This window comes from Gymnogyps californianus, chromosome 2, assembly GCF_018139145.2.
Source record: "Gymnogyps californianus isolate 813 chromosome 2, ASM1813914v2, whole genome shotgun sequence".
Taxonomy (NCBI): domain Eukaryota; kingdom Metazoa; phylum Chordata; class Aves; order Accipitriformes; family Cathartidae; genus Gymnogyps; species Gymnogyps californianus.
In genome coordinates, this window is record NC_059472.1 from 98,700,673 (window position 1) to 98,721,899 (window position 21,227).

The 21,227-nt window shown below is 44.6% G+C and overlaps 1 protein-coding gene across 2 annotated transcripts in view; it reads right to left on the reverse strand.

The window, feature by feature from the left end:
- JARID2 (jumonji and AT-rich interaction domain containing 2) overlaps positions 1-21,227 on the reverse strand; it is a 228,676-nt gene that overhangs the window by 206,352 nt on the left and 1,097 nt on the right. The window lies entirely within an intron of this gene.

Sequence of the window (21,227 nt, forward strand, 5' to 3'; positions counted from 1 at the left end):
CTGTGACAGAGATCAGAGATACCAACCTGACCAAAGTGGAACTATAAGCACCAAGAAGTGAATAAAGCTGGTAATCTATATCACTCATTTTCCCCCATGGTTAACTATAGTCAGTCCCAGTTCCTAAGGGGTGGGGGGAGCGAAAAAGAGGAAAAAAAAGCTTCTGTCCACTTAGCTCTTTACTTTGCAGCTCCTGTTTCCCAATGCTCTAATACTGCACTTTGTTTTAAAACAACTTTCCTGGATTTTCAGAAGGGTACTTCCCTTCTGCAGAATCCTCTTATTCACAAAAGGAAAAATATTTTTCATGATACTTGACTTCAGACTTCATCAGAAAGACAGTTTCTTCTGCAAAACTTAAAACCTCATACCATAATGCATGGAAATGCATTAGCTTGCATCCATGATGAGAGAGAAAACTGGATAGACAGAAGGGAAAAGAAGGGAATTTCTATTCCCCTCAAACATATTTGCCAAAACTCCAAACTATGCTCAGTTCCCAATGAATTTTTTCTGCATGATCTCATCCTTATTCCATCTGGGTTTGGAAGAGGCTCATTCAAAAGAATCAGATTTGTCAGTCAACAGACAAACTTTAGTTACTAAACCTTTTTTTTTTTTTTTTTTAAACTACTGACCTGGGACAGTTTTTTCCTTGCCTGTGTGCGCAACATAAACGGAGGGCTGATGAGAGAAGCTCCCACACCTGTAGGAAGTGGAGAATTTAAGCTAAAAATTCTGACTGACATTTAACTTAACACAGTAATACTTCTCTGGGGGAGGGGAGTTTCCTATAGCTGCATTAATTCAGTCTAAAAATACCCATGCTGACATGCTGTCATGTGAGAATCTCTTTGATTCCAAGAGTTTATTCAGAGCCTTCGTGTTACTTTGAACTTTTTTGTTGTTTAATATGATCATCGCTCCATTTGTCATCATATGACAAGAGCAGACAATTACACAAGCTGAAGATATGTCTGCCAGTCATAGCATGCCATCTTGCTGCTGTCAAGCAAAGAGATGTGCCTCTACACACCTCTAGATTGAGTTCATTAAACCAGCCTGCAGGATGTCCCTCAGTAATGACACAGATGAAAGACCAAATTAAAATTGCTTAATTCAGATACACAATCTCTAACATTTTCCACCTTGCAGTCTAACTGGTTAAGCTGCATGTTTGAATAAGCCATCCTAGCACAGAAGCAGCTCTAATTCTCCACTTCCATCACTTTTAATTAAAACATCTCAAAGATTTTCAGAGTTTGTTTTGCACTTCCCTCAGCCTTGAATGTCAGCTAAGCTATTTAAAAGAAAAGCAGACTGGGCAGCCACATAATAACGTGCCTTCTGTCAACCGAAGCACAGAAAGCAGCTCTCTCCTACGTTAAAATTGCCACAGGAAGAGGTGAGCACACCGGCGATGGTGGGTATCAAGCAAGAAGCTGTGTATCACCTCAGAGAGCAGGCATCAGTGCTTTCAGTGCTCACTACCACTTTCCCAAGGCCAATTTGTTACCTCCAAAGCCTCGGTGCTTCGTTAGTGACACTACATTACCTCCACGTTCCACATCCAAAATGCAACTTCCCAGTAGAGCGCTTTGAAATACTATTTTTAACTATGTGATTCTTGAAGGTTTTTTTCATTTCTTAATATAAAATACGAAGTTCTTGCCACATAATTGTCTTTTTCTCATACAAATAGGACAGAAGGAGAAGTATGCTTAAAAAGCAAATATCCAGCAATTTTGCATTAACACTGTGAGAAGTCCACGGGGAAGTAGCACCTACCTCAATTAGTAGATTGAGCCATGTTTTCAAACAAAGCCTAATTAAAATAAGCTCTTCTGAATCTCCATCAAGAGCCAATTCACCAGCAAGGGGACAATTGCTTGACACAGCCTCCTATGATGAAATACGTTCCCGACACTGGCACAGCAAACATCCGCGTTAACACTGACAAGTCTACTTCCAAAGCCAATGCATTTACAAGTCTAAATATAAAGCTGGAATCCCAATTTGCATTACTTACTCATTAGTGGCTTAACATATTGGACTGGGGAGAGAAATCTTAAATAATAAAAATGCTTATTACACCTAAAACATTACTACTGCATTTTTCAGGACAGCTAAATGTATCCAAGGCTGTATGTAACTACTAAAGTGTTTCCTTTACCAACATGATTTGGCGCAGTACCAGCAACCCAAAGGGCAACAGGAAACCACAAAGTTGATTTGGCTCAAAATTTGAGTTTTTCTAAAGCCTGGTTATACAACAATGCATGTTTTTTTAAAAAGAAATTATATTGTAGATAATTTGGTTTCATTTTTGAAATATTCCCATGAAGCAGCTCTAACTCTAAGCTCAAACTCAAGGGTCAGCCAAGACTCACAGCAGAAGCAAGGATGCTGCAGTGGGTAGGGATGCAGCAGTAGCAGCCACCACTGCCCCCAGGGACAGGCAGTGCAGGCAGCGCAGTCAGCTAACCAGTCTGCCCTGGGAGAAGGGGAAAAAGACATGTTCTGTTTCTGCTCCTTCCACTTTTTGGCTTTAATAGCCATTTCTTTGTTTCTGCCACCTGACCTACAGAAGAGCAGAGAGCCAGAGGAAAAATAAAGCTGAGGGAGACCTCAGGAGGCAGCTTGCCTGCCCCCCATCCCCTCAGGCAGCACTCATGGCATTCAGGACAGAATTTGGCCTCTTACTAGGGTCCCCCGCAGCACACAAGCCTCATCCCTGCTCGACTTCAGGCCGCTCCGTGTGGGGATGGGGTGCAGGAGCAGCCTGCATGCCAGGAACAGCCACATCACAGGCATAAACCTCACCTCCTGGCGCCCCGGCACCCATTTTCTGCCTGAGAGGACTCCCTGTGTCTCACAAAAGCATGTTTCCACTGCTGGGGGATTAGCGTAGCAGCCCATCCACCACACCATGAGCACAGCAAAACCAGCAGCTTCCCAGCTCAGCCTCGCCTGTGCAGGCATCACCAAAGGCTGCTCTTAATTGCACCACACCCCCAAAATACAAATGTCCCATGATGTGCTCAGACACTTTATTTCCATCCATGCAAAGCCAAACTACTGCACCATGAGGCCCAGCAGGGCCCTAACGTTAAAAAATGGACAGACCTTTTGCCAAGGAGGTTTTGGTTTTTCTTAAAACCACCTCCCTCCAAAACATTCAACCCATTTCCATCTCTGTCAAGAGAAAGCACTACGCTGCAGTTTCATCAGGTGCAGTTTAAAGGCCGCTGTCTTTCTTTCCCCAATTTATAGACGGGAGGGACAGACCCAGCACTGACAGCACAGCTCCTACAGGTCCTGCCTAAGCGCTTGCTGCCACTATACCCTGCTTAGCATCCCTGAAGCAGCCCTTCCACACCATTGCCAGCCCCGCAGCAAACAACAAATAATAAAACAGCAACAGAGACTCCAAGGGAAATAAATGGTAGTGCTTACAGTGACTGTAAATGAGGTGCGGGAAAGGGAGGGACAGAGGGCACCAGCTGCCAGGTGGGGATTTCTTTCGGCTGCCGCTGCTTTTCTAGCTACAAAGCGCTGGCAGAGGGAGTGCTGCAAGCAACTTGCTCCCTGGAACAGCACGACAAGAGGAGGCTGGTCGTCTTTTGAGCCTGAGCCTGGAGATAATAGAGGCCACGAGAGCAGCAACAAGCGCAGGGAGGAGGCGATTCCTTCTCTCATGTCCACTGGGTTACAGCAGCTCATGTGCCTCCGTGAAGCAGCAAATCTGGAAACTCCCTGCCTTCCCACTTCACCTGGCAGCACTCAAGAGTATCCTTGTCACACATCACACCTGGAGAAGTGCTGCTTTAGCCACAGGGCAATGGTTTAGCCAACAAACATGGATACTACCAGTCGTGCACTGAGCTAAACATCATTTGCTCCAGCATAGGAATCTGCCTGCATTATGGCAGAAGAGCTTAAGGGAGAACACAGCGTTGCCCGGCCATGACGAGCAGCCAGAATAAATCTCATAATCTAATTTGTATACAACTGTGCCTAAGCTATCCTACACTCACGTTGTTCAACTCACCCCATGCATGCCCAGCATGTACTATCAGCAAGCATGCTTCCAGACAGGCGTGCCTCCCTACAAACCAAACTTGGCCCCTCCAGTGACAATATTGCACCTCCAACCAGAAAAGCGAAGGCTGCCTGAACATTTCAGCAGCAGCCTACGCTGACACCATTTAGCTCATCTCATTTCCAAATGCAAAAGACAGGTCTCCAATATACAGACAACAAATCCCACTAGCCCATTCTTACATTCAATTTGCATAACAGATCACTCTACAGCATTAGCAAAATTCCACGCTGCAAGCACATTTAATAAAATCATAGCGACAACGGCTTAACCAGCGCATTAGTTAAAATTCCTGCAATGCCTATTATCGGTGGAGTTACATGATATGGGGAAGAGTGGCATGCCCTAATGAAACCTCATGCACACAGCCAACAGACTGCAACAAAGACTGGAAGATCACATGAACACTCCCACAGAGAAACAATTTAAGACCTGAACACCCCCACCCCCCCCCTTCTACCCCCAAAAGCCAGTCTGGCATCATGTAAGCAAAAGCCCTACTTCACGTTACATTCCTGGAGCCTCAATCAAAGGAAAGGAGAACTGGTAGAGGAACTGCGTGCTCGACCCCACCACAGAGGCATGCTTTGCATTCTTAAGCAGCACCCTCTGAAACCAATCATCGTTACTCTCTAATTGGCTGGAAAGAACCTCGTTCAAGCCTTGACAGCCAAAAGAAGTAGTCTGACTTCTGGTGACCATAGGAGACTGTTAGCACAACTCCTCCAGTTGACAGTTAAGGGGGAAAAAAAATCTGCATTAAAGCTGTGCAATTATTTAATTGTGACTGTTTACGATAATCAAAGTACTAGCAAAAAAGATGCACAAGACAGGAAGAGAACTGAATTACTGGCCACCGAGGCAGGTACAGCGCAGTAATTCAGACGCACATTTACATGAGTCAGGGCAAACGCTGTTAGCAGAGGGGACTAAATTGAAGAGGATCCTTAAACCATCTTACTCCTGAAATATTTTGCTCTAAGGCAAAACACGCACCATGTATTTTAAAGCATTAAGACACTAATTCTGTAAACAATAATGCCTCCAGCATGCACACCGCGAGCTGGAATGGATTCCTCAACTTGGCCTCATCACTTATGCATCTGATGAAACAAACACTGACAGCTTTTTTGCATTTGTAAAGGCCCCACAGCAGCTGTGGTGATCCCACCATAGAGCAATGAATTAAGCCTGAAACCCAGCTGGGTCTGCACAGAAGCCTTTTTTGCACAATACAGCAAGACTATCATTGTTAACCTAGGCATTATTGTAAAATATTCTGCATTACATTAAGAATGGAGATAGAGATGCCCTGGAAAATTAGCTCTAATAGGCAATTTATAACATTTAAAAATATGGATACCACATTGGTTGCTAATTGACAACAGATTTCATAGTTTCATTTACACACAACCACAGTGAATCAGGTAATTACAGAATATCGCTTAAGTAGGATATAAGGCAAAATTAAGAAATAATCCACATTAAAGTTGTCAAACATATGACAAACTTCTGCAAAATGAATGTATAAACAGCTAAAATTGAAAATACTAAAATTATCGATCTTGAGATCAGAAGGAATTTGAGACAGACTCTTAGAGGAAATGGACATATGCATGCTTTCATCTAATACCACTGTTAGAGCTTCTTTTGGGACTAAAGCAAGCAGCTTAACACACTAAATAGTAATATTTAGTCAGGTACTGAGTATATTATTTTTCCACTTTACAAATGCATAAGTATGTACTGAAAAAAGAGTCAGGAATGACTTGGGAAAGTAATTTGAAAGTAATTAATTGAAAAAGAGTTTTCATAGATGGAATACATTGGTTCAGAACTGAAACTATGTTCTTGCATTGCATTTAACATCATATTTAAAAGAGAGGCCAGAGAAATCCAAATAAAGTTGTCTACTTTATAAAACAGACTATTCAGCTCATCTTGCTTAGTTATTAAGAACACTTCTTTAAGACTGAACCACAAAAACATGCATTTTTCCAGGAATGCACAGAGACATGCAAAAAAAGCAGCTAAGTTGTGTAAAACACTTAGAAGAATTCAAGGTGCTATCCCCACTGACACAAAAAAATCTTAAGCCTGTCCTCACAACTTCTCAATGTGAGGAAACCATTTCTCTGGATACCACAACAGAAATATACTTTCTGATTTCAAGTAGCACATAGGCAGATATTGTGCGTTGTTTGTCTTCCCCCCCATTCCAGCTAAGTACGTAGACTTCCTGATGACGACTTCACACAGGCTTCCAAAATGGTGACTTCCCAAGTAAAGGTACCAAAGGAGCAGTGGAGAGCACTGATGAAGCAGGAGGAGGAAAACAAAGTCACAAGGAGCAATTTGGAAATAAGCAGCTAACTTATAGGCATCAGTATGGTTAGCAGAAAGAGCAAGAGGAAAAATATCTTCCATTTACCATTTTTGAAACCCATGCGTTTCTCCACAATGCAGAACTTATCTAGCCAGAGAAACTAAAGTCTTATTAACAGAAACCAAAATTACAGGCAGCAACAACAAAAAAACTAATTCCTTTTATTTGTGGCATTGCCTCCCAGGCCTTTTTTATTTTCAGCAGGAGGAACTGAGGGGAAGGAAAGGGGAAAGAAGGGAGAGGGAGTAGAAGGTAAAAAAGTTAAGGGGAAAAAAAAAAAGGAGGGGGTATTAGGGAGAAAATACACTTCAGACTCTCTGCCACATTTGGCTAAAATGAAGTAAGATCCCATTGGCAGCTTTTGAATATATGACCCTCCAAAGGCAAGCTGTCAGCTTGATAACAGTTGAAGGAAATAAACGGACAACTCTACTGTTCTGAAACTCTTGCGTAATGAAGTTACAGTTTCATCCTGGAAGATGGCCAAAAAGCATAAATCAATGAGCAACCAACCTTGTATCATTTTTATCACAACAGTAATAGTCATCCAAAGGTACGTTGTTTATTAAGCCCTAGTAATATTTGTGTTGGTCCTCCGCACCAGAAAGTTAAACTGACAATAACAAGGAGACTTGCTGTGCCAAGAAAATGTGGCCAGAGGTACTTTTCAGAAGTGACAATAAAGCAGCTCTTCAACCTAGTCCAGGAAAAGCCAGACACATGAATCTTCTACAGAAAGAACAGTGAGATTACTGACCTCGCCAACACAGAAGAGCTGAGAAAGTTTACTTAGATAGGCATTAGACAAGCCAGGCACTGGAAAATATCATTAAATGAGGCTGTACAGCATTACACTTTGCTCCAAAGAACTTTCTCATGCCATGGCATGAACCAAGTATGAAATAAGTGAATGTAAGAAGACAACTAGAGTTTTGCTACGGGTAACCCTGAGAGCACACACTTGCACCTTCAAGAACCTAAAGGTCGTGTCATTGTGGAAATAGTCTTGGTTTCTCTCTAGGGACTTCCTGCACGAACAACCAAACCAATTTAAAAAAAAAAAAAAAAAGCCATGCAAATGACAGCAACCTGGGAGATGCACATTTAAAACCCTGTTTTTGACAGTTTTATATTCTCTTATCTATGACAGGATTAGGAGCCCTGATAACCAGTCCGCTATAACTGAGATTTCCCTTACTAGATGTTGTCCTAGTTTCTAAGCTAAACAGTAGGTCAGTCAGCCAGTCTTTGAATTGTTCTTACAGTCTTTTGTCTCAAATAATGCCAGCTATTCAATCTTCTTTCTTACATGCTTAAAAATTTATAAGATATTACTTCTTGTTTCAAAGGGTTGCCTCAAGAGATCACCTATTATTTTGTTCTTCTCCTTAACTAGCCTAGTTTATGCATGGGCTTAACATTATTCATATGTGTTGAAATTGAACTATGCATTAACTCCCTCAGATCAACTGCAGATCCTTGCTTTTATTGAAGAAGGTGATCTAATCACTGAGAAAGTCAGTGGATTGGAAATTTGGAAACCAGCTGGAACTATCTCAATGGCATTCTTCCACGGAGGAATGAGTTTTCAAAGCTGAAGTGCTATACTATGTTGCTTCAGCTTTGTAACATGTGCGTTCCTGATTAAAATACTGGGTCTTCTCTGGTAGGAAAAAAATACCTGGACATTTGGAGAGCATGGAATAGAGGAAGAAGCAGTGGAAAAGTATGAAGCCTTTTAAGGAAAAAGGATAACCTTTCAGCCCAGATGCGATTTATTGCTCCATGGGAACAGAATGGTGATAAATCATCTATACAGAGGATAGTTAAGAGCAAATTTCAGAACACCTTCAAAAGCATGCCTGAACAGACATCTTCAAAGTCTTCTTCCAAAGACAACAGTATAGTGTGCTCATGTATATTCTTCCATTGTAAAAGATGAAGCACTTCCCTCCTAAGCTATCATGCCCGTCAGCCAAGCTGTAGCTGATCTTCTGAAGGCATGACCACGACACAATGCTGAGGGAGAACACGGAAGTAAAAGCAGCAAAAATATTGCTGAGATGGCTAAAGACAGGGACAGTGGTAGGACCTAACTGGGAACTCAGGGCAAGCCATTCTCCACACAAGCAGGACTCCAACCATGGATACATATCCTGGCCATTTTTCTCACATTACGCTAACCTTGGTTTCACAAACTGTGCCGGAGGGCAGGTTAGCTCTCCAGAGCTGAGCACGCTCCTGCTTCCCTGACAAAGCCCCAGATGCAGCTGCAGCCATGCTTGTAGGGTGCAGGTGATAAAGTGACAACGCTTTGAAGCACCTCTGAAAAGAGCTCATGTGAAGGAGACAGATTCTGCAGAGCTGATAACCAGGCAGTCCCTCAGTCGGTACCACATACCTACTCGTGGTTATGCAAGGTGAACAGGGACACGAAACGGATAGCAAGAAAAGAAAGAAGCAAACGCATAGCCAGAAAAAAATCTTCCAAAAAGCTAAAAAGCTTCTGACCACTTTGCCAGGGAATCCCTGTGGTCAACTCGATGCTATTCCAGAGGGGAAAGCAGGACACGTACAGACAGGTATGCATGCAGGAACGCCGCTCCTGGTCCCATCTGGGCCAGGAGGCAGAGCCTAGCAGGAATGGCCTGACCAGTCATCAGGCATGAGTAGACCAGAGGTTATAATGCATTAACAGATGGGCTGTCTGTAAGGGGCAAAAACGATACATTCATCCCTGGCAGGATCTAAGAAAAGTTAGCGAAAAAAAGGAAATAATAGTTTATCCCTTCACTCTCCTCCATCCAAATTAGCGAACCAGTCATTTCCAAAATGCCCACAGGGAATTAATTTCACTGCATCCTTCACTGCAAGAGTAACAGGCATAAAATGACACCACAAAAGGAAATCAACAAGAATATAAGAAAAGATGCTTGTGAGAGGAAAAAACACGATTACCTACATCATAAACACATTTCCTTCTTCTGCATGATAGACCACCAGCTTTCATAGGAGCCAGCTGAAGTAGTATTATAATGAAATACTAAGTATGATATAAAGAAATTATATTACCCAGAAGACTTTAAGAGACCATACTTTTCTTAACATATTTATGCTGAAAATTGTATTCCTGCTCTCCAAAGCAACAGGGCCCAGAAATCATTATACCTGGTCTGCCACCCAGCCTGGAAGAAATCTGACCACCTGTAGTTATTTTGGAAGGTCATACTCAAACGGAGACTGCAGAGATCCTTTCAATAATAGAAGCTATGCACTGGTTTTTACGACTGGTCAGTCGTGTCACATAATGCTGCTCTTGACTAAAAGAGCATGAATATTAATGTCTTATAAATAAAAGCCTTTAATGTACGTGAATTATGAAATTAGCTTTTCCTGAATGCTCACATCAGCAGGATTTGATTTCCCAAAAGTTCATAAAAGGACTGTAAAAAGGGATGCGCAGGGCCACGTTCTACTTTTCCTCCACAGTATTTGCACATTAATAGTTTGCTGAGCCTTGCATAACGTAAGTACAAAGCCAGTATTTTCTATAACCAACACTCAAATTCTGCATGCAGGCTTGAGAGACAAGTAGCAATAGTGCAACTCCTCCCCTTCCAAAGTATTTCCTATGGAGCTGCCCCCAAAATGAACTGCAGGAACCTTTCCTCATCTCCCCCTTTGGCCTTCAGGAAAAGAAAATAATACTGCAACACTAGTTCATTTTGCTTTCTTGCAAAGCGATGGCAGCAGCTTCGTAAGAGCGAATTTCCTCAGACAGGGACGACGTGGCTAGAAGAGCCCAATCAGAGAAACACACAGAAACAAGAGAAAGAGAAAAGCATGGGACTGGAAGACAAGGGGGGGGGGGGGGGGGGGGGGGGGGGGGGCAGGAGGCAGTGAACTGTAAAAAATGCCAGTACTATGCACACATGCATACTATAATGAAGAGAAGAGTAAGGAAAGAAAAAGAACAGTTATTACATTTAAATAAAATATTAAGAGAAGACACTGGAAAAGTAAAAAGAAACAGTTCAGAAAAAAAAACAGGCAGGACTACATCTAGTAAAGCCATTAAAACCATTAAATGGCTATCACCCTCTTAGAAGACTAACATTCCTGCCTGCAAATACTTGCACACACTCTTACACAGGAATGGCAAAATCTCAAGCCCTGAAAAGCACTTCGGCATGTGCTTAACTCACAAGCTCCAAGTACTTCAACTGACGTCAGTAAGAGTATTCATACATTTGAGACAGGCACGTGCTACAGTGCCTTGCTGGACTGAAACTGAAGGTGCAGTTCCACATGTCTTTTTAGTCCACAGCAAAGCCAAAGAGGTCCTTGTGCCTCACCGTTCCCTTAACTGTGCCACTAAAAGGTCTTTGCAGGCTTGCACTGAAACCAGACCATTTAAACGTGAGGAGGTGGGGGAAAAAAGGAAAGCATTGGCATAACTACTTTTTAAGCCTGATAATTTCAGTGACCCTATTTCGTATGCAGCTTTTTAGTTGTATTGATACGGCCAAAGCACTATACCATGAAGGAAGATCAGTAGGATCACCACTGCTGGCTTCAATGGTGAGAAAAAGGCATGTGATGCCACATCCTGATGTTCCCATAATTAAAGGAAACCTTGTTTTTTGTAGCTTCTTCATTTTACATGGTTTGGCCTTCTCACACTATTTGGGAACCTGGGGCAAAAATACACCAGCACTTCAGTTCACTCGCACATTCAATAGACACGAGTGGTTTTAACAAGAGAAGCTATTTGAACTTATTCTTCAGTAGTACAAGATAAAACAAATAAAGCCATGGGAAATTTCTGGAGGAACTCCCTTCTGTAAGCAGGTCCTTGTTGTAGAAAGTAGAACAGTACACTGGCTTCACTTCCACGGTGGAGCTCTTGTATTGTGGCGTGGGTGCATGTGGCTGTTGAATTAAAAAGAGTACTTCTTCTTCTACCACATTTAGCAGTGGAACTCCGCTTCCAGTAGCACAGCTCTCTTAATTTTATTTTCTTCCCCTTTTTTCTTCTCTTGTTTAAGTTTAAAATTGTTCAAATCCTATCTAAGCAAGCATAGCACGTAACAACAGTAGTACATTTTTAATCCTCTTCTAAAATATTTTAGCACTTTGGAAATGATTATGGCACTACCATGACCACAGGCACAAACACCTTCAGCTTCTTTTTCACCTGTGTAGCCTAACTTCATTTCAACCTTATTTAACATTCACCATGCTTCCAGCAGTAGGACAGTACAGCACAATCCATGCCTGAACAATCCTTAGAACAGACAAGGACAGCTAATTTTGTTTGCTAGGAAATAAAACATATATCTTGACTCCTATTTAGTCATAATTTCACAGCCCATTTAAGCTCACACTATTGCTAACAGAAGCAATCCTACCCCTCCCTTGCCACTTCATTTTGTGTCCCTGCAACACTTTCCCCAGACCAAGTATTTTTACAGCTACATTACAAACTGCAATATTAAATGAATCCACATTAAAAAATCAACCGTATTTCGTCAGTTCAGTTTTAACTTGGAAAGTCCCCAGTCTGTGGTGGGGGTTTATCACCTGGTACACACGTTGGCCTGCAGAAGAGAGGGGAAACAGGCAGACAGAGGAAGGCTAAACCACTTCTTTCAGTGCAGTGCAGGCTTAAAGTGATCATAAAAGCACGGCATTAGGCAGCTTACTGGTCTCCACATTCACAATGTTGTTACCGAAGGCAAAATGCAAAAGCTACACACAGCACATTTCCACCACAGATAGGAAGAAGGGGACAGTAGAACAGGACAGGACAGCTTCTCTCAATGGCTGCTTCTTATTTTTGTAGTTTTTATTGGTTCAAGGCATCACAGACAGACTTGAAAAAAAGAAAAAGCCAGCTTCAAAATTATTTGCCATTAGGACAACCATTATTTCTTCCAAGTTATAAATAATTCACAAGTTACAGTTACTGTAACATGCTGTAACTTCAGCTTTTAAGTAACACGAAGCCTCTTGTCTTACAAAGTGATATTACTGTGTCCCCATTATATGTTGAGTAACTAGAACAAAAAAATTAACATTGGTAAAAGCTTTTCAAACTTAAGATAAAGGCCTCAGTAGCAGAAAAACTACCTTCTTATAATCTTACTCGGGTGTAGTACGGCTTTTAATAAATGATTAGAGGAAATACTATTCCAACACATCAACTTCTGCTTTATATCCAAAACTGAAAGGGACATTCCCTGGTCTCAGAAAGCCAGTCCACACGATGGCAATAGGCCATGAGAATTTTCATCATTATCACTGCGCTTCCAGAGGGGGGGAAAAAGTGACTATCAATCAGAAAACGACATCTCGGGCGTCCATCTATGTCATCCTTCTGTGAAAAACAGTCACATTAAGGCCGGTTGTTTGGAACATCACCCAAAAAGGAACCGCATACAACACCAGCTTAGTTATCAGTCAACTTTACAAACAATAACAGAAAACCTTCTTTTCACTTGGGTTTGAGTTTTGTAAACTCAAAAGTCTGGACCAAGTTTTGTAGGGCTGAAACCAAAACAGAAGCAGTTCTATTTTTTTTCAGCTCAAGTTGAGTTAAGAAGTTAATTGATCTGGCATACGTGCAGGGCTGGAAATTTGTATTACGAGGTTTTTAGCATGCACACCGCAGCTGAGAGATTTGGCTTACAACTTTGATGTACCAAAAAGAACTCTGTGGGACAAACTGGCTGCAAGTAATATCCATGAAATAAAAAAGGCGAGAAAGAAGGAAACATATCCCTTCTCTAAATCACCCTTAGTCTGCCTAACAGGCACCTTATAAAAAAAACTATGAACATATGGTGGTAGCCTGCAGCAACTTAAAACTCTAAATGCAATTTCTAGACTATGTACTCTTGGGGCATAAAGATTCCCAGTTTTAGAACAGCATAGAAAATGATATGCTAAATATAACAACTAATAAAAATAATTATAAGCATCTCAAAGAGTGAGAGACTGGACAAACTCTTGTCCAAGACTCATGGTTTCTGTCCACTTTATTAGTAGCAACCTCAAAAAATACTTGTACATTGCAATTCACTTGACTCGCATGCTTTACATCTGCAAGTTCCTCTTTGTATTTCTTAAAAATGCAGGCCATTCCCAAATGTGCCTAGAAAATTGTTACTAGCTGTTTAAATGGAGTTGTCAGGGCCCAGGGGAAACTGAATTCCTGTCACTGAGGAGCCTCAAAAGCTTACTGTCTTGGTGGGACCCCCCAAAACGCAGCATGACTAGCAGGATACCTAGCATGAGGCTAAAGCTTACCCAAAGCAGTAGCAGGTTTTTTACCCAGAAGAAAATAAAGCACAATCCTCAAAGAGAAAAGAAAGTCCTTCCCCTAACATATAAATGTGGGAAAGGGCAGAGAGGACAGTCCTGTTCTTGTGAGCAGTGAAGGAAAAAAACATCAAGTCAAAATGCCAGTACACAACATTGTCCAGAAATATTGGGGAACACGTATCTCTACTCCCACTCACATAAATCTGTTTGAAAAATAGGCACAAAGCTGATTTCCATATGCATATAGGTGAAAGAGCCAATAATTTCTCCAAATTCACTCCCATCGTTCTTGATTTAAAAGCATGCACTGCTTCAAAACTAATCTGCAAGCAAAGCTAAAAATGAATTGCTCGTAATATATAGTTATCCTAACTTGGCTCAGACAACACAGCATCAAAGTGCAAAACTAAGATTAGTAGATTATGTCAGAATGAGCTCCCGTGGTTTATTTTTGAACTTTATAAATATCGTTAGCCAGTCATCATAGCGTGCATGTGCCAAAACATGCTAATCTCCTGCAACCATCACGTCATCCAAAAGATGTCAGACCAGCAAGGCAAGCTCAAAGAGCTGAAAGCAGAGTGCAGGGACGCAAATATCACAAGCTCTCCTGGAGCATGGCAGCAGGCCACAGTTTCTCAACTTGATTCTTGTTATTTGCATTTCTTCTAGCCTTTAGGAAGTAAAAGCAATATAGTAACAGCCACAGATCCAAAGCTGCCTTTTTGCAGAGCAAATCAAGGGAAGAACCTGGCAGAATAGACCGCAAGAACCCAATCAGGATAGACCAAGCAGACTACACATTACAGAAGAGAGACATTTAGAAAGGATTAAGTCACACCCCTCAAATGATGCAATTATAAACTCTTCTAGGGGCATCGTCACATTTTTGCTAAACCGATTTTAGCAGTGTCTAAATGTCTGACTGCAACTGTAGCAACCCTACAGGCACTAAACCGAACCTGACCAGAAACTACTCGTGCTCCACAGGCCAGACCTAGATGCAGAAAGTGTATGGAGACCTTAGTATAGGTTTCTCATTTTGTTTTCAATGCATTTTTTTAATCACACAATCCCTTCTTCATGCCTGATTAAAGGAGGTTTTGTTCCCCCAGATAAAATATGGGATATGTTTTATGACTTGTCAGTCTGGGATGAGACATTTGCTGCAGAAATGCTGAAGCAGTTTCAGATGCCACTCTTCCCTACGTGAACCGGTGGAATGATGATTTCCACCTGAGCGTTTTTTCCTTGCTTCCATGCTCAACCAAGCTGATCACTCCAAACGGCTTTCTACAGCAGCATAAATTAAGCTGATAAACTTCGCACGGGAGCAGATGGGGTACACTCACACCATCCGTCTGCTCGCAGACCAGGGAGCTGTGATCTCTAGCCGAGAGCCTCGAGACACGGCGTTCAGCGTGGCAACGCTCTCAGCCACTGCTCACCTTTGCCACCGATCGTGGCCACGCTTGCAGGGCGAGTTGAACAGCAGCATTTTACAGCTTCAGACCCTTCATCTGCATAAGGAAGCGACAGACAAAAAGAAAGTACACGTGGAGGGGAAGAGAACTAGCATATTTTCAAACAAGCCCTCGCTGCTATAATTAAAGGGTTTATTCCTTTCCCACAGCCCACCACTGGAAATACCAGGCCTCTGCCAGATTACTGAAGGAACAACATCAGAACAGGATGTCATTACACGAGGGAAAGTGTGAAACCCGAGCAAGTGAAACGGCAAATGGTTTAAAACCTTCTACCTACTGATTCATTGAGAAAACGTTTTTGTGACTGACTGAAATAAACCCACCCCTACAAATGAAAACCAAGAGTCCCCAAATAAAACCTGCCTGTTAAAAACCAAGAAGGATCACATCCAATATTCCCAGTAGTAATGAGCCAGCAAAACAACCAACCCATCAAAGATCTAAGAGAACACCAAATACATTTTGGCAAGCATATTATTTCCTGTATCTGAATTTCAGCGCCAAGTACTCCTCACATACTAGACCTGAATTTTACAAGCGATTTGCAGCTTTTAAGTTTCCTGGTGGCTTCCTACCACTTAAAAATGCTTTAAATAAAAAACTGTAGTAAGTATAAAAAGTATATGCATACCATAACCCATCATTCACTTGGACATTAAACTCCAGGTATGTTTTACCCTTTTCTCTAAAGTTGTAACAACAGGTTAAGGGGCTTTGTATTGAATATGAAGAGCTAGGTCATAAAAACCGTCAACTGAAGTTTTGGCCCCTAGCATAGGGACATTTAGTGCCATCAGCATCAGGAAACATTTAAGGGAAACTCAGGTTTGGCAACACTGAAATTTGCGTTATTAGACTTGAAAGTTAATGTCCCGTTAATCTTACACAGAGGCAATCAAATCCATCAGCACTATTGTTTTCAGACTGTCTGCCCACTAAGGCAAACAATGCATCATTTACACTTGGTTTACATTTATAGTTGGGAAGAAAGCCATGCAAAGGACTAGGGGGAAAAAACAGAACGTTTTAAATGCAAATTTGGATTTCGCAGCAATGCATGTATTCCTCTGCAAATTCCACACCTGCTAAATCACACAAAAGCTGGGTGCTTGTAACAAAAAATAATAAACGTGTCTCTGCTTTTCCTTTTCCTACTTTAAAAATACCTTTAAGGCTCCCTTCCACTTGAGTGCTGCAAACTGGAAACTTCAGAAATGAAAGCAGCTGGTGCTTCCCCTCCTTCTCCAAGTTCAAGTTGATTGAATTCAGTCACTATACAATATAAATGGCCAAAAAAAAAAAAAAACCCCAAATCAACCCCCAAAAACGTTTCCCTCCTCCTCAAGAACTTTCAGTTATGTTCAAACCAGGAAATATCAGTAACGTGTATAAACAGTCTCTTTAGCTTCAGACTATGAGATTTAAAAATTGACCTACTTTATGTAATACTCCCACAGCTGAGTCATCACAGTATCAACTGGTCTCTATCAGCTGCAGGGTATGATCATCACTCAAAAAAAATCAAGTATGCATACTGAAATGCCTCTTTTTTTATTATTATTATGATGATGATGTTAAAAACATACTGTTAATCTAACAGTCCAGACCATAACTGGGGAGGGGGAAAATCTTGAAGAAAGTTTGAACTGTGTAAAGTAGCCCCTGTACAGCATATGCCGTGCCTCGTAGCAAAAGCCTGTAAGCTACCGGGTAGAACATTGGACGAGGCTGCAGAAATACAGATTAGTTCCATCTCTGCCACCGTTACAGTATGTAGCTTCAGGCAAGTAATTTAGACTACTTTCTGTTTCATCAAACAATAAAATGGAGGGAATGCTACTGCTTTACAGAATCAGCTGACGTTTATACCATACTTTAGCATATGCATAACATTAGCTGTTACATCTACAGAAAAGGAAGGGGCAATATATTTTTAATACTGGCTTAGTAGGCCTCATAAGAGAAGGTGAAAGTGCTTAATTAACATTAGAAACTCTTCACAGGGGCCTTGATTCATTATAATTCACTCTGGACAGCATCTTACACAGACTCCTGGCTCACAGTCCATCAGAGTGAGCAGGAGTCCATTAGTATCTCAGGGCAAAGCATTTGTTGATAGCAAAAGGTAAATATGCCTTTTTTAAAAAAAGGATTTTAATTACTAGTTTCTAGTTACATGCTATCCTATAGCCACTTACAACATAATGTTGCAGTCTCAAGAGACCAGGAGGAGGTTAAGAGGAACCCAAACTCAGATGTCAAGTGCAGCTAGCATCCTTACATCGGTAGCTGAAGTTATACATACGGAAAAAAATTAAGATTTGAGCATGCTATGCTGTTGGAATTGTTATTGCAAGCCTGAAAAAGACCCAGCACAAGAAAGCTCCAGAAGGTTATCTGAAATAAGATGCAATGTACACTGAATACTACCTCTGCTGCCACCGGTGTATTTACATTATTTCTTGTAGGAAGTGGTCAAACTTGAAGCATGCTGTCAGTTGTGGGGCTGGGGGAGGGAAATGAGGAAACTCCCGCAGAGAAAAAAGGAGGGTAGGAGGGTCTGGCTGAAGCTTTGGGGTGCCCAGGGCCAGGCCCCTGCACACAAACATCCCTTACTCAGGAGGAGATGCTGCTGCACGGTCACCGTCCCCCCCAAAACTCCCTGAGCCTGCTTCAAGCATGTCCAAGTAGAGAGTATTGTTTCAAAGGCTGCAGCACTCACAGGAGCTCTCCTCGGACGTCTGCAGCACGCTAATCCTGGACAGGCCTTGCCGGCCCTCTGTCTGAGGGGCTTACCAGGCCGTCCATAGGTGAAGCATGTCACCTCATGGCAGACTACAGCACTTTTGCTTCTGCAAGGACAAGGAAACAAATCACACAAGGCAACAGTAGTGACGTTACTCCTTAATTATATTTTGCCATCTGCTACCGTGGCAGAACTGTGCAGGTATTTTAAGACAGTAATCCAGGTCTGATACTCCAAGACCTAAGCCAGCAAGAACAGAAGATTTGCTATTCGGCATCACAAAAACAGGCAGAAAAATGCACCTGTGAAATTACGCTTAAGACTTCAAAGCTTTTCATTTAAGAACTATTAATTCCAAGCGCATACTGAACGCAGTCTGGCTTCTCGGCTGATGCTTTACAAAGCTGTCAGTTTTCTGAGGCTTGAGCCAAAAGGCAATATTTGATATGTAAAGATGTTTGAGAAGGAGGAGGGTAAAGTGAGAAGAAAGATTTGTATGAGTCAGCCATAGTTCTTTTAAAAATTAAGTGATCGCATTTTTAAAGCGCAGAAAAAAAATGCACACACGGATTTCCTCATTCCTGGGTTATCAGTCGCAACAGATAATGCTCTCAAAGTTTAAGAGAACTTTTAATTACAACCACTTACGGAGCGGGGAGCCAAGCCCCGCGACGGCAGCCCGCAACGCGCAAGCTTTACTCCATTGTTCTCACCACCTTTTTGTTTTCAGAATTCATTTCGCAAACGTCGAAAAGCAGCAGCCTAAACAGGCTCTGCTCCCGATACGACAACCAGCAGCGACATGAGGAGCGGGGCCACCGAATCAGCACTTGGCGCCTGTGCAGCTGGGGGCACTCGGCCGGACCCTCACTCCTCACGGCGGGGCACCACCCCCGGCGCAGCCCTCACCTCACGGGTGGGAGCATCAGGGGCCCCGCGGCCGGGCAGCAGGGCCCGACACTCGGCAGACCATTGTTCTGCTGCGGCCCGGGCCGGTGAGGTGAGGCCTGCTTCAGCCGCTGCCAGCTTTCCGCGCCGCCTCGCCCGGGTCACCTGCGGCGGCGCCTGGGTGCCCGGGCCGCAGGCCTGCCCCAGGGGCGCGGGGTGTCACCGGTGGGACCGAGCCTGACAGGACCGGGGCGGGGTTTAACGGCCCCCGACCCGGGACGAGCAGCCCCCGCGGAGGCCGGGACGCGGTTGCGGCCCCGACCCGGGGACGGGCGATCACACCTGCAGCCGCGCAGGCGGACAACAAAAGGGCCCGGCTGGCACCGGCGAGGAGGCGGCGGCCGCGGCCTGGCGTGCTCCGCCGGGCTGCCGCAGCGCCCGAAGGTCACGGGCAGGAGGAAACGTGCCACGCGTGTCGCCACGCCGCGTCCCCACGCCTCCGCCCCCGCGGAGAGACGTGACCGGCCCTCCCCTCCGCGCGGGGCGGCGGTTGACCAACCTCCCACCCCGAAACCGGCAGGGCCGGGCCGGGCGGCTCCGCACCTGCTCACCTGGCCCGGGGCCGGGCCGCCCCCTCCCCCGCAGCGCCGCCGAGCGCTGCCCCGGGGCCTCCCCCCGCCCCCGCCCCGCCGGCCCGCCTCGGCTCTGACGTCACGCCGGGGCGGGGGGGGGGCGCGAAGCTGGGGGGGTGGGGGGGGCCGGAGCGCCGAGGCGACGAAGATTCCACGGCGCGCAGGCCCTTCCCTTTGTGACGTCACGGGAGCAGGGCGAACCTGGCCGGGCGGCGGCGTGGCCGGCGGCCCGCGGTCTCCCGTCACAGCCCCGGCAACCTGTTGCTGCTGCCGCTGCCGCCGCCGCCGCCTGCGCGCCCCGCCGGCACCGCCGCCTGCGCCCCCGCCCCCTGCCAAAAATAAAAAGGGGGGGGGGGGGGGGAGAAGGAGGGAGGGGGAGTGTTAAAAAAAAAAAAGCGCCACCGCGAAGTTGCAACCGGGGAGCGCACGGCACGTTGTCCGCCCCGCCGCGCTCGCCCCCGTCCCTCCTACCTTCCCCCGGGGCGCGGGGTCGGCGGGAGCCGCGCTCACCCCCTGCCCGGCGGTGCGGGAGCGGCGCCGCATTGTTCGCCCCCGGGAGCCCCGGGCGACCGCGGGAGCAGCGGTTTGGGGCGATCTCCCCCCCGCTTTTCCCCCCTTCTTAATTATTAACACCGCGGTTTCCTTCCTCCCCCCCCCCCCCCCCCGCCCCGCTTTTGTCTGCCTGCCTGGGAAACGTGGACGCCTCGCGTGTTTCGCCAGACTTTCCACCCGCCGTTCCCGTTTCGATGCAATACTTTAAACTCGCCGGCCCCGGGCTCCCCGCTCCTCTGCAATGCGGATGTATTTTAATTCGGAAATTTCGAGGGGGGAAAAGGGGGGGCCCCAGCTCCGAAATAGCGCGCAGCCCCCCCCCCCCCCGCCTCCCCGGGCTGCGTTTCAGCGGGGCGGGCAATCGATAGCAGCAGTCAGCTGGAGTCAACTGCAGTTTTTACCAAATCTATATAATAGCGAGGGAAAGTGTCCCGAAGGTCACCCTCCCTGTCAAGAAACACCCCTCGCTTAAAAAAATCGGCACAAACGACAGGCGCGATATAAACTACAACTTTTAAAGGCTCGCATCAAACACACCCGAAAGCGAGGATTTATATTCCGGCCTCCCCCCCCCCCCAACAAAATGAAGAATTTTTTTTTAACGTGCAAATAAAAATCCTTATTCGCTCTACTGCATATTTGGCTAATCCCCTCAGTTTTTCCAAACGTAAAGAAAAACTCCCCTATGCCAATCAAAACGTAACTGGAGCACGAACAAAAATCCAACTCTCCATCCACATTTATATGTTTAAAGGATTAGACAATTACAAGGGATTGGTTAAGCGGCTGAATAAAGCGAGGCAGAAACACAGCCCGGGCTGCACTGGATTAGCCCAAATTTTCGAGCCATCATAATGAATTATTTTAAAACTGTACCGAGCCGTTCTCCCCATTATTGAAGTCAATCCCAAGGAACGCGTTGCCCGTAACGCGATCCCCGACTGGTTTGGTTTCTATCGCAAGGCAGAGAAGCAGACGATCGCATACGGGAGATGGGATGTGGTAGTGCGAGAAACGAGCTCGCCATAACCAGACACTCGGCTTCAACTTAAAGGGCTTTCAACAACCGCCGCCGCCGCTTCACCAGACGGGGACATACACACGCAGA